We start from the raw sequence: 14,759 nt of genomic DNA, 5'->3' as shown, positions 1-14,759 counted from the left end.
CCATTTTTATATAATAATTGACAGTAGTGCCTTTATTCGGCACTCTCAGTTATGCTTTACAGCACCCCAAAAATGCTCCATGCTGTACATACGGTAGATCATATGTACATTTTTATACATAGCTCATATGGCTCAACTTGTTAAAAAGTACAGTAAACCCCCCTCCATTGCGGGGGTTACAGTCTGGACCCAGCCGCGAAAAGTGAAAATCCGCGAAATAGAAAAACTCTATTAAAATGCATTGTAGGCATGTTTTTTTTACTGTCACTGTACGTGTAAAAGCATTTTAAGGTCTTTAAACACACTTTTAAAACAATAGAAACTCATTTAAACACATAAAAGATACTGAGAGACATAGCAAGAGCTATGGAAAACACAAAAATATTTCATTTTTAATGATTTATATAGTAAAATAACATTACAAAAAAAAAACGCAATATACCGGGACCGCAAAAACTGAACCGCGATGGAGCGGGAGTTTACTGTATATGATAAAATCTTCATGAAGAATTGGCAGTGAACTTGGCCACTAGGTGGCACTGTTGATGTCACAGTATTAAGAAGACATTAGCTTTTACTTTACGAAACAAAAACTCAATATGGCAGCTTCCATATTTGTATCTCTAAAGGCAAATGAACGTGCCTAATTTTAACTTTGTTTTATGTTTTTATTATTATTATTAGTTAATACTGCTTTCCTTAAAAAGGAGAACTATGAATACATTCTTATAGTCAACAAGGTGCTGAATTTCTGTATGCTGCCATTTAATGAGGTAAAAAAAGCAAAATGCAGTATCGCATACCAACCAATAAGCAATCATCATTCTTCTAACTACAGTAAACCCCCCTCCATTGCGGGGGTTACGTTCCGGACCCAGCCGCGAAAAGTGAAATTCCGCGAAATAGAAAAACCCTATTAAAATGCATTGTAGGCATGATTTTTTTACTGTCACTGTACGTGTAGAAGCATTTTAAGGTCTTTAAACACACTTTTAAAACAATAGAAACTCATTTAAACACATAAAAGATACTTAGAGACAGAGCAAGAGCTATGAAAAACACAAAAATCTTTCATTTTTAATGATTTATATAGTAAAATAACATTAAAAAAAAAACGCGAATTACCGGGACCGCAAAAACTGAACCGCGATGTAGAGGGGGATTACTGTACTCTAAAGCTACTAATGACAAGAACAGCTCATCAGATGAGCCATGGTTCATTCAGATATTGGTGACATGGACATACCAGAGTGCTTCTCCAGTATGTCACCCAGCAGTGCCATACACAGGTGACATTGGCACAACACCTATAGCTGGAAAGCATAGTTATATAATAACAGCATGAAGAAAGAAATCAAATCAGCATTTTTTTAAATGATAAAAGCAGAGTCAACCATGCTATGTATCATTGCTATTCATGCAGTTGCTTCAGCTCTATACACCAGTGACAGGTTGTAGGACTGTGCCTCCAGCTTTCAAAGCATGTTCTTTTTCCAGAAAGATGTGTAGATGCACATGCTGCAGATCAGCCTTTCTCAACCAGGGTTCATTAGAGGCCTAGGGTTCCTCCAGAGGTTTGGGTGTTTCTTGAGCAGTAAGCAACTTCTTCCTCTAAGATAAGAAACTACAGACCCTAATTATATTTTTAGCTATCTGTAAGGCATGCATTACAGATAGCAAATGTAAAGCCTGATACATATTGTAAGTTTGTTACAGAAAAAACCGAGCCGCTTGTGAGGAGGTCTCTATGCTAACTATTCAATGTTCGTACAGGGATCTCCCCCACTGCGCTATTTTGTACTGACAGGAGGACCGAGACTTGCTTCTGCCATACAAGGACCTGTACACACGGGCCGAATGTCGGACAGTACCTACTGTTGTGGCTGATTTTGGCCCATGTGTATGGGGCCTTAGTCAGATTTTTCCCAGTGACTGTCATGCTGATGTACTGTGAGTTGTAGATACAATAATTATTAGCAGAGGTAACCTGGAAAGTTTTTTTTCAAGGGTTCCTCAATTTTGAGAAGGTTGCAAAAGGCTGCTGTAGACCATAAGGCCCTGTTCACACCTGAGACCTAAGCGTTTTTCAACTTATAAAATGCTCATCTCTGAAGTCTCAAAATGCCCAACAAGCAAAATCAATTGCCCCTGTTTACACATGAGCGATATGTCGCCTAAAGCAAAACGCCTGAAGCTCACAAAAGTACATGAGCTTCTTTTTTGGCAGATTACAAGTGTTTTTGTTAGATGTCAATGCCTGCCTCCAAACACCTGCAAAAAAGCACCTGAAAACGCCCAAAAAAACACCTGAAAACAATACACTCAGGTGTGAATGGAGCCTAAAGCCTTGTACACACGCAACGATTATCGGCCGACCGATCGTCCGTCTTTTGTCCAGAGTGGTGTTTTGTTGGTTGGAATGTGCCTAGACTGCACACGAATTTTCTCGCCCGACAAAATTCTACTTCAGAAGTGATGTCATGTGTTGGTTTACTTTCTTTGTGTTCTTTGTTCACTGAGCATGCCCAGACTTGCTCATCAGATTTTTCCCTGTCGAAATCTGTACTGACTGCACGAAAATCGGCCGTGTTTTGACGGCGGACAAAATTTTATAGCCTGCACACCAGATTTTTTTTAGCCGAAAAGTCGGAGTTGGTTGTCGGAAGCATCATACTAACAGATTGGTCGTCGGATGAAAATTCCCTGCCAATTTTCGACGCATGTGTTCGGGGCTTAACACAGTCCAAACTGGTCAATGGACTTTTTTTTAAAGACAATCATTTGTGAAGGTTTGTTATGCACAGCTATTCCTCAGATCTACTCACCGTCACTGATCAGGGAAACTTGTTTTTGCTGTTGGCTACTGCACTGCGTGTTATGATCACTGTTCTTTGTACTACTGCCTTATTGAATAAGCCTACAATTGTAGACTTTAGTATAGTTATTACTTTGAAGCCCGCATATATTTTATTTGCCCATCAAGAAAAGTTTCTTGAATGTTTTCACTTGTTTTATTTGGGGTTTTTTTATTGGTATAATAACTACATAAGCACTGTGGTTTGTTTAAAGCAGTTTTATTTTGACAAAAATTGCATAACTTATGATTCCCCCCTTTTCTGTTTACTGGGCAGTTACTTTAATGAATAACTTGTATTTGAATGCATTTTGTTTCTTGGGCTTGGTCCTAAACTCACATGAGAGGTGTAAGCTTCCAAATGTGGCTGGTGCATTAGGAAACAATTGATAAATAATATTAAGAGAATGGAGGTAGTTATTTGCAGTTATAGTGATTTGTTTTGCTGTGTACCCCCAGGGCTGTAGGCATTCACAGACAGTTATTCCAGGTACATAAGGCAATGTGCCACAGGAAGAGCATGGTGTGTTACAAGTGCACTTATTCTTTAAGACCATTATTGTATGAACAGGAAAGTGTAATGTACTAAAAACTGCATGGAAAAAAGACTTTCATTTACAGTGAGGTCAGAGGCTGACTGGCAACCTTCGGCCCAGGGGGCAAGTACAAACCAGAAGCCCATGGCGAATCGGCCCCGCTCCTACTCTCCTTCTGCCTCCTCCTGACCCCCATTCCAGGGTGAAGCTCCCCTCCAGGTACTCTCTACTCACTGGCCAAATCTGGATTCCTGACCTGACCAGCTGGGGCAGTTGGGGGGAGCTGGGACAGCTCGATCGTGGCTGGCCAGGGGAGGAGAGTCTTCAGTGGTGCACGGAACTGGCCTCTGTTCAGACACATTTTACCCAATCTATGCTGGGGGGAGGCCTGCGCTTTGTCCTTGCCTTTATCCCATACTCAGTAGGTCAGCGGTGGAGACTTTTTACTTCTCTTCACCAGGAATCCTTTAGGCATGTCTGTGGCAGAATTGGTGAAACCATTTTATGGGGCATCAGAGCAGTCCGGGGGGCAATTGCCCCGCTTCCCCCTGGCCCAGTCCTCCTCAGAGTGAGGTTGATTGAATCTTTGCAAGCTGTTATGGTAGTTAAAGTAGTAATAAACCATCAGTGTTTTTAGCTTACACATTGAACACCATAATCTAAACATTGCCCAGTAAACTGTTTGTTAAAATTTGCATCCCAGCACTTGAAGTTAAAACTTTGAATGCTGCTGGCTTCTGCTCCCTCAGTGCTGCTTCCCCGAACTTCTGGTCTTTACGAGAAATTTTGCAGGCTTTTAGATTGAAGAACGGGGGGAGAGAGGAAGGAGCAGGGGAATGCTTTGTCATCTAGGCTACAAGGCTGTGTGTTTCAATTGATGCACACAATGTAGGGAGACACAACTCTAGTCTCTGCATGCAAGGGTGCTCCATAAAATGCTGCAAAAGAAAGGAGCCATCCTGAAACAGGAAGCCTGGGGCAGTGGTCATTGCACAAGCTTCAACAGGAACAGGAACATAGGCAAGGATTAAAAGATGAAAAAGCTGCATACTCAGTAAGTGATTACAGCAGTGCTTAAAAACTGAGTTTTAATATTGTTTTAATAAAATACATCACCTTTCAGTACATTAGAACAGGGCATCATCACTGATCAGCACTACCGTAAAAAAGTAACAACGCACAGACCTTCTTTTTTTTTTTTTTTCCACATTAGTTTCATTAGTTTTATTCAAAGGTCATACAAATGAACAAACAGAATATATCTCTCAACAAGTATACAGTACGTGGGTGTACATGTTTTAACAAAAGACATGAGAACATATACACATACAGGCATCCAAACATGACAGGTATGTGATGGCCCGGGAGAGAGATGCGGCACATCCAGAGTAGTAAAGAAGTCTTTGGTTTATTGATATTCCATTCTCACAGGCTTAAAACCTGACACACAGGAGAACCACAATGTTCAGCAGACGCGTTTCACACAAAGTGCTTATTCATTGCGTGAATATCAATAAACCAAAGACGTCTTTACTACTCTGGATGTGCCGCATCTCTCTTTTTGATGTATGGATATTTCGGGTTGCGGACCTCAGCAGGCACCCAGGGTGGTTGCCACACCTGCAGATAACTTTGGAGCGGTGTACATCTTTTGTCTTTCTGCCTATGTGATGGCCCGGGATCATCCAGGATAACCGCATTCCAAAAACCCATCAACCCACCTGGCACAGAAGATTCTTTATTCCTTTTATCAATCCTTGTTTAAAAGTAAATTCTTCTCCCTAGTTATGTTGTAAAAGCACACGACATTATGCAACTATGTCACTGAAATACTTAACTGGGGATTGATTAATGTATGTGGTTCCTGCATGAATAGCTGTCCTAATAACGCTGTCTGGTTACATTCCAACCTCCAGCATTACATTCACTTTGTCTCCTCTACACTGTCTGCACCTCTTAGTAGAAGCTTTGTATAGATTGACATAAACCGTAGTAGGTGTGGCACAGTACAGACATATATCCCTGCTACAACCATGTGGAATTAGAAGAATCTGTATGACTTTCTCAATGAGAATACCCCCCCCCCCCCCAAGATGTATGAGCAGCATTACGTATCTGCAAAAAATCCCCACTCCTAGCACACCTCCCCAAATGTCCCCTCCTAGAATAATTCTTATCCCCTGCCGCCCCCCAAACTCCCCCTCCCAACACAAATCCCTTTCCCTTTTCCCCAACCTCCTTTTGGTGCCCTACCTAACATACCCCAGTGCCCAAGGCAGCCGCCCCCCTCCTGCCCACCCCTTGTCCTGGCCCTCTGTGGACAATCCTTGTATTAGTATTCTGCAAACTAAGCACACTTCCAGTCCTCTCTAGCAGATTTTGTTGTTGGAGTTGGTATGTTGACTTGTCATACATCTCTTGGTATGGTGGAAAGCCGTTGCTTCTTGGCTATGTTAATTAAATAAATTAAATAAATTAAAAATAAATGCACATTTTGCATGTAAAAAAATGTGTGTTTTATTATTTATTTTTTACAGTGCAGCCTGAAAAGCATTTCCCTTGCGATTAGTGGATTGTTGGTTTCAATGTGAAGCTCCTGCATACACTCCTAACAGCTGTCTGCCCACACCTCTATACAGACAAACAGTTTCTCAGCTATAGGAAGTGTCAGTGAACTACCAGGGTGCCGATTAATTCTCTGCTAGTTTATTGAAAGTTGTAAGCTGTCTGCTGCTGTGGCAGACCATACTTGTAGTTCATTCATTCACAGAACCCTGCGAGGCTGCTGACTATGGGTGGAACATGTTACTAAAGGCCCGTACACACGTGCAGATTGTCGGCCGAAAAGATTCGGCAGACGACCGATCGGCCGATTTTCGGCTTGTTAGTATGATGCTTCCGACAGCCGACAGCGCACTTTCGGCCGAACAGAATCTGTCGTGCAAGCGTTAAAATTTTTGTATGCCTACACCAGAACGGCCGATTGTTCGCCAGTCAGTACAGAATTCGGCCGACAGACAGCAGATTTGCAAGACTGGGCATGCTCAGAAAAGAAAAAACACAGGGAAAGTTAACCATCACATGACATCACTTCTGCAGTCGGCTGTTGTTGGCGGACAAAATTCGTGTGCAGTCTTTTGCACTTTTCAGCGGACACGACAGCCCGGGGACAAAAGACGGCCGATTATTCGGCCGACGATCGGTACGTGTGTACGGGGCTTAATGGTGAACTTCTTCTTTCTCTGTGTTTCAAGTTTCTTATCTTAACTACAGATGTCAGCTGGTATAAACCCTTGAACTGCTGGTAGAAAACTCCTACACGAATTACAGCTTTTTTTTTTTTTTCATTAGGGGGACTTATATTTTAATACTAAGGGTACATTTACACCTCAGGATTTTGTGTGCGGTGGGTGTAGTTTGATAAAAAAAAAAAAAAAAAAGTCCTGCTTTTTGCACATTTGGTGTGATTTCCATCTAAATGCACCTTCCAAAATAATGAATGGTCAAATGTGTAAAGCGCAGGTAAAAGACCAAAATATGTAAAAAAACAAACCACACCTAGAACACACAGCAAATCTCAGGCAGAGGTGTGAATATAGCCTTAAGGTCCTTTCACACGGGCTTTCCACCCTGCGGACTCCGTGTTGCTCAGCGTGGTTCGATCCCCACCCCCCCAGAGCTTGCATTATTCCTATTTCTATTGTGCAAAAAACAGCTTCTAACTTTTCCTGTGACATCATTTCCAGTGATAAAATTCATACAGAGGCAGCTACTAGGAGACGCGATCAACAGAGTGCTGTAGATCAGTTCTTTTCATGTGAGATTGAACACAGTAAGTGAATGTTTACACCGTGTTCATTTAGAAAAGCAAGGGGTGGGTACATTACATATTAACTAGCCCCTTCCCCTGCTCTCCATCCTGAAACATCCTTGCAGCAGCTGGGGGGGAGAGGAGGGAAGCCAGAAGCATTGCAGGGGGGCGCAACACAGGGGGAAGCCCGGGTAGTAGGCGAAATCAGCATCACACAGAGTAATTGGGGTGTGCCCAGGCACACCTGGCACACCCCCTGTGCACGCCTATAGGCTGATGTCAGTGCTAATCATATGTGCAGCACCATGACAACTGGAGATTAAACAGAAGCTTAAGGTGGCCGCTTCCTGTCTGTAAAGGATAGGAGGGTTTATTTTCACTTCAATGTGGCTTTGGAAAAGGAATCACTGTTTACATTTTCAGTTCTTTAACATTATTTGCATATATTTTTTGTTTGTGTTTCTTGTAGTTCTCATATGTGAAGGTGCTCAGGCTTATTTATTGCAACAATGCAAACAGTAATGAGGATTTCCAGCAGAGATGATTTAATGTATACTTAGTTCTTTTAGTTTGCCATCATAGCTCCTTACATTCTATTAGAAAATAATCCTGCTGCCAGTTTTTCCATGTGAATGTTTTTAAACCTTTAAATAATCAATTATTTGCAAAGTAAAGCAGTTTACCCAGCTTTACAGGCATCTGTGAATTGTCCATGCTTTGGTTTACTACTTATAATATATCCTAAATAACACTGTAAGAGATCTAGAAGGCTATGATAGCTTTGTATGCTGTAGGGAGATGCTTTGACTTCATATGTAACTGTTTTTCATAGTGGTTTTTAACGGTCAGAATTTCACTATGTATCTTATTGCTGCAATAAATGAGCCATACTACTATAGATCCATGGGGCAGGATGTATGAAAGCTGTAATGTTGCAAAGACCACTTGCATAAAAACTGTTTAAAATCTTGGTTACATCATCTACCCCTACTAGTAAATAATAAGGGAAGCCTGCCACCTTCTGAGTTACAGAGAAAAAGCAGCACAACTTTAAAAAGCAGCATAGCCTTATTGCAAAAGTCTGACCACCAGCGATGCAGGAACACCAGTAGCATTCTTATGGCCATTGGCAGGCAAGGCCAAACTTTAATACTGCCTCCTTCAACAAGAACCCCTCAGCCCGGCAATAAGCATAGCAACTTCTGATCATGGCAGATTTTGTTGGTTTTGAAACTGATAACAATTACAGGTATTATTAGGGTTTATGGGTCCCCGAGAGGGCTCCACAAAATGCTGCACTTGTCTTATGGCAGGACCAGCTAGCTATGAGGAACATATATGGCAAGTTTCCATGTGCTTAAGAAATAAGAATTAGTACAGCATTGTAATATCTCTGTGCTATGGCAAAGACGACATCATCTCACAACCCAGTTTTAGTATATATATATATATATATATATATATATATATATATATATATATACATACACACATACATATATATATATATATATATATATATATATATATATATAAACAGTATACACATATATACACTGAACAAAATAATAAATGCAACACTTTTGTTTTTGCCCCCATTTTTCATGAGCTGAACTCAAAGATCTAAGACTTTTTTTGCGTATGTACACAAAGGGCTTATTTCTCTCATATATTTACAAATCTGTCTAAATCTGTGTTAAGGCCCGTACAACGGACTGCAACTTTTCGGCCGAACAAAATCTGGTCTGCATGCTATAAAATTTTTGTTGGCCAACACCAGAACGGCCGATTTTCCGTCAGTCAGTACAGATTTCGGCCAACAAAAGCCAGATGAGCAAGACTGGGCATGCTCAGAGAAGAAAAAAAACATGGAAAGTTAACCATCACATGACATCACTTCTGAAGTTGGTTGTTGTTGGCCGACAAAATTCGTGTGCAGTCTTGAGCACTTTTCAACCAACACGACAGCACTGGACAAAAGACAGCCGATCGTTCGGCCGACAATCGGTGCATGTGTACGGGGCTTTAGTGAGCACTTCTCCTTTGCTGAGATAATCCATCCACTTCACAGGTGTGGCATATCAAGATGCTCATTAGACAGCATGATTATTGCACAGGTGGGCCTTAGGCTGGCCACAATAAAAGGCCACTCTAAAATGTGCAGTTTTATCACACAGCACAATGCCACAGATGTCACAAGTTTTGAGGGAGCGTGCAATTGGCATGCTGACTGCAGGAATGTCCACCAGAGCTGTTGCCCGTGAATTGAATGTTCATTTCTCTACCATAAGCTGTCTTCAAAGGCATTTCAGAGAATTTGGCAGTACATCCAAGCAGCCTCACAACCGCAGACCAGGACCTCCACATCCAGCATCTTCACCTCCAAGAACGTCTGAGACTAGCCACCTGGACAGCTGCTGCAACAATCGGTTTGCATAACCAAGGAATTTCTGCACCAACTGTCAGAAACTGTCTCAGGGAAGCTCATCTGCATGCTTGTCGTCCTCATCCAGCTATCGACCTGACTGCAGTTCATTCTCGTAACCGACTTGAGTGGCAGATACTCACATTCAATGGCGTCTGGCACTTTGGAGAGGTGTTCTCTTCATGGATGAATCCCAGTTTTCACTGTACAGGGCAGATGGAAGACAGCATGTATGACGTTGTGTTGTTGAGCGGTTTGCTGATGTCAACATTGTGGATTGAGTGGCCTATGGTGGCGTTGGGGTTATGGTATAGGCAGGCGTATGTTATGAACAATGAACACAGATGCATTTTATTAATGACATTTTGCATGCACAGAGACACCGTGAGGAGATCCTGAGGCCCATTGTTGTGCCATTCATCCACGACCATCACCTCATGTTGCAGCATGATAATGCATGGCCCAATGTTGCAAGGATCTGTACACATATCCTGGAAGTTGAAAACATCCCAGTTCTTGCATGGCCAGCATACTCACCAGACATGTCACCCATTAGGCATGTTTGGGATGTTCTGAATCGGCGTATACAACAGCGTGTTCCAGGTCCTGCCAATATCCAGCAACTTCGCACAGCCCTTGAATAGGGTTGGACCAACATTCCACAGGCCACAATCAACAACCTGATCAACTCTATGGGAGGGAGATGTGTTGCTCTGCGTGAGGCAAATAGTGGTCACACCAGATACTGACTGGTTTACGGACCCTCCCCCCCCCCCCCCAACACAGTAAAACTGCACAGTGTGAGGTGGATGGATTATGTCGGCAAAGGAGAAGTGCTCACTAACACAGATTTAGACAGATTTGTGAACAATATTAGAGAGAAATAGGCCTTTTGTGTACCTAGAAAAATCTGAGTTCAGCTTATGAAAAATGGGGGCAAAAACAAAAGTGTTGCGTTTATAATTTTGTTCAGTGTATATACACTGTATATTTGAAACACTTCATCCACCAGGACTTTTTATAAGACTTATAAAACGTTCCATCTAAGAATAAATTGAAGGGTTGGAAATTATAAGTTGGAGGGATGATACACTTTTGTTTTACCCCAAAAGTATAACAAATATTTTACCCCATTTGTCTGAACTACTTCACAAATTAAAATCAATGCAATTATTGGAAGCAGGGTGACATATCATTTACAATGGAGAGGTAACATTAAATACTGTGCATTACCTAAGCTGCAGAGTCTTGTGACTCTTCTCTGTATTACACATACCCTCTCCAAACTGATTTCCTAGTTGCACTGTTGGAAATAATCTAAAATTTGCCATTTCTGTGTTAATAAGGAGAATAAGAAAAACTTTAATAAGTTATTTGGTGTGTATATAGGTTAACAATAGAGCCTTCCGTATCAAGATACTTATTCATTTTTCAAAATGGATTTCTCCCTGAACCAGCAGCAGATTGCTCAGACATGTGGAAAAATCACTCTCCATTCCTAGCATGCTTTGCACTCAACAAATGTTCTGCTGACAATTTGTGCCTATTAATAGCAATAAAAAAATCCTATTAATAGATGACATACGTTTAATATCAGAATGTTGCCTGTATCGAAATACACTAGAAAATTCTGTCAGAGCATGCTAAATCTTTTCCCTGGATTGTGCTTGAAACAACCGAAAATTGTGCTAATGGGTGAAAAAAGTGAAAAAGCTGCTAGCACACCAATGATAACAACATTACCATAAAACAAAATAGTGCTGCGCTAATTGCAGGATATATAAATAATCAATAATACGTATGAATAAATCATCCACAGTGTATAAAAAAAAAAAAAGAAACAAGAAAGGTATGGTAATAGCCACACTGCATAAGTCAATGTCCTTAGTGAAATCCAAATATTCCCATGTCTGTCAAAATTGTGCAAAAATAGAATCCAAGCATAGTGAAAAGAACTCCTGGAGGTATGAAACAACACCAGATAAGTGCTCCTTCACCAGTGCCACACACAGAGGCTTACCGCAAGGATATGATCCTCTAATTAGAGAATTCACATAGCGCTTGAAATTAACAGGCTCCAGCAGTAAGTGAGGTATTGCCACTTCCATCCACAATACACGTCACCCCCCATTCAAAGAAGTAACCAGCAAAAGACAAGAGAGCCAGGCACTCCACATAGTGTAAAACTCTTAAAATGTATTAAAATCAATATAGCTACTCACATAAAGTAAAACAAAATGGAGCTGTAAAAACCCTCAAGTCCAAGGATAATGCGTAGATCACTTCCTCATTCTCTAATGTACGATGACCTGTTCTGACAAAGGGCTAATATAAAGTTTGAGGGCTATAGCAGCACTTTGTTCTGGGTAAAGTAATATCTGTAAGTTATTACCTTTCTGCCTGGGTGTTTACTTGGCTTATTTATGCAAATTTTGCTATATGGGTTGCTAGTTCATTCCACAGATGGGCCTATAATGGGTTGGAGAGTAGGAGCCCAGTACAGTAGATGCCATTTAATTATCTCTAGTAAAAAGATGTCTCCCATTGTCTGAATGCACAGTTGGCATTGGCTATTGTACTTTCCATAATTTAGTCATGTTGTACAGCCCCATAGGGAATTTCTAAATGGCATCTTTGTGCCCCTTTCCCTTAGTAATATTTCTGCTACATTTTTTCAGCATATATTTAAAGCGGAGTTCCACCCAAAAGTGGAACTTCCGCTCATTTGCTTCCCCCCCCTCCAGTGCCACATTTGGCACCTTTAAGGGGGGGGAGGGGGAAACGGGTACCTGTTTTTGACAGGTACCCTTCCCCACTTCTGGGAGACGGCACCGCGGCGCTGTCCCTCGGAAGTTTGGCCCCCTCCTCCTTTCCCCCGCCGCCGAGCCAATCCGAATGCGCAGCCCACTTTGCGCATGCACATTAGGGACCCGCCCATGACGTCGCAAGGCTTCACTGCCGGGTTCCCTCACCGGCAATGGCGGCGGCAACACCCGACAGCCGATGGAAACATCGGCTGCGGTGCCGACATCGTTGGACTCCAGGACAGGTAATTGGCCTAATATTAAAAGTCAACAGCTACAGTATTAGTAGCTGCTGACCTTTATATTTTGGAGGGGGAAAGGGGGAGGCTGGAACACCGCTTTAAGGTACTCATTGATGTGTTTAAAGTGGATGTAAATCCTCCTATCGTTTTAAGCCAAGGAAGCTGCAATCTTGGCCTCTGTTTAATCTTCAACTGCCCTAATGCTGCACTTGTGATCAGTTATGGCACCACCCATTGAATGGTTTGACAGTTTGGTTAAGAGCACAACCAATGTGACAGTTACAGTCCTGGCATGTGCCAGTAATGTAAGTGTTTTTTGAAACTGTTAAGATGATGGGTTTACTTCTGCTTGAAGGACAAGGGTTTTTGCTCAATGCCTTTTTTGTTACTCTTTTTGTGCTTTTTTATATGTTGAACCATCATTCTCAAAGATTAAGAGAACTTGAAAATATTACAGGATGTCCCATCAATAATCCATTTTTATTCCACTGCTGTTGTCATGGTTAGCTTCACCCTGGTTTTATTTTTTTTTACTTCAGGTATTGCATGCCCCATTAGGACCAGTCAAAGAATAAAGTACCTAAATAAAGTTTACTAATTCTTTTCACCATCACAGAACAGTGATATGTTAAACATATTCAGGATTTCTATAGTTTAAAGTGCCTCTTTTGACCACATTTAAAGTGATAATAAAGCCTTGTTTTGTTTGTTTTTTTAAATAACAAACATTTTATACTTAGGCTGGCCATACATGGGTCAAATTTTAAAAGAATATTCTTTCAAAAATCAGAATTTGTGCGTTTTGTGATTCGATGGTGCCACCATTGATTTCGAGATTTGACCAACCAAGCCTTCAATTTCACCTCTTATTGCTACAGAAAAGAACGTTCATAGCTGGGAATCTTCATTTCTTTCTGGGAATTTTCTTTTCTTGCAATCATGTGCATTTATTTTGCGTTTATATTTCTCCCACGATTCTCCCATCATTGATTAGAAAATCGTTCAGTTTTCGAAAAAATTTCCAACATTCCCGATCACTCACGAAAATCGGCCATTGCTGCAGCCCACTAATGGGGCAAAATTCGAAGGAAAATTCTTAGATCAGATTTTTGAAAGAAAATTATTTCGAAATTCGACCCATGTATGGCCAGCCTTACCTGTTCTGTGCAGTGGTTTTACACAGAGCAGCCCCGATCCTCCTCTTCTCCGGGCCCACGCCAGCGCTCCTGGCTCCTCCCTCCTGCTGAGTGCACCCAAACCAAGCAGGGGGAGCAGGTGTGCTACCAACTCGCAGCTCTGTGTGTCCATTCACACATGGAGCCGCGGCTCAGCCCCGTCCTCTCCGTTTCCTGATTTGCTCACTGGCTGCCAAAAGCCAATCAGGAATGAGAGTCCCCAGTGAGGCAAGGCTCTTGAACACATTGCTGGATCAAGAGGGGGTTTTAGGTAAATATTAGTGGGGCTGGGGGGGCTGCTGCACAGATAAGGTTTTTTTACCTTCATGCAGTAAAAAACCTTGTGCCTTTACAACCACTTTAAAAGAGCTTTGCCAAACCATTGTTTAAACCAATGGGTCTCAGCTGTGGTCTACAAAGTCCCCTAACTAATGAATGCACTTGTACTTCTCTGATAATGAGAGTCACATGAGCTGTCAGTGGATGTTGAGAACAACTAAATTAAACAATGGCTTACGTATTAAATGGACTTTGTGAATAAAGATTTAATACTATTTCGCTTCTAAAACCCTTTTTGTAATATACATAAGTTGATATATAAAGATGTGTTATGTTATTTTCTAATTTTGATGTACATATAACCCCTAATGTCACAATTTGTTTTAAACAGTGCTGAGAAACAAACATTCCATAGAGTTGATGCTGGTCAAAAAATGTGAGCAGCTATTTTGGGAAATGGCAATCAGTTTAATCAATTTGCACATACCTTTTGATGGAATTCCTTTTCTTGATAACAAATGATCAAACTGAGCAGTTGGATGTGAATTCAGCACCAAGCACCAAGCCACAGAATATTATTTAAGTAGGTATTCCTCTCCATCTGCTGCCCTCTTGCCATTGTGCCATTATCTT

The sequence above is a fragment of the Pelophylax lessonae genome, assembly GCF_965119305.1.
Source record: "Pelophylax lessonae genome assembly, chromosome: 7".
In the NCBI taxonomy this organism is placed as follows: domain Eukaryota; kingdom Metazoa; phylum Chordata; class Amphibia; order Anura; family Ranidae; genus Pelophylax; species Pelophylax lessonae.
This window is presented reverse-complemented; position numbering follows the sequence as displayed.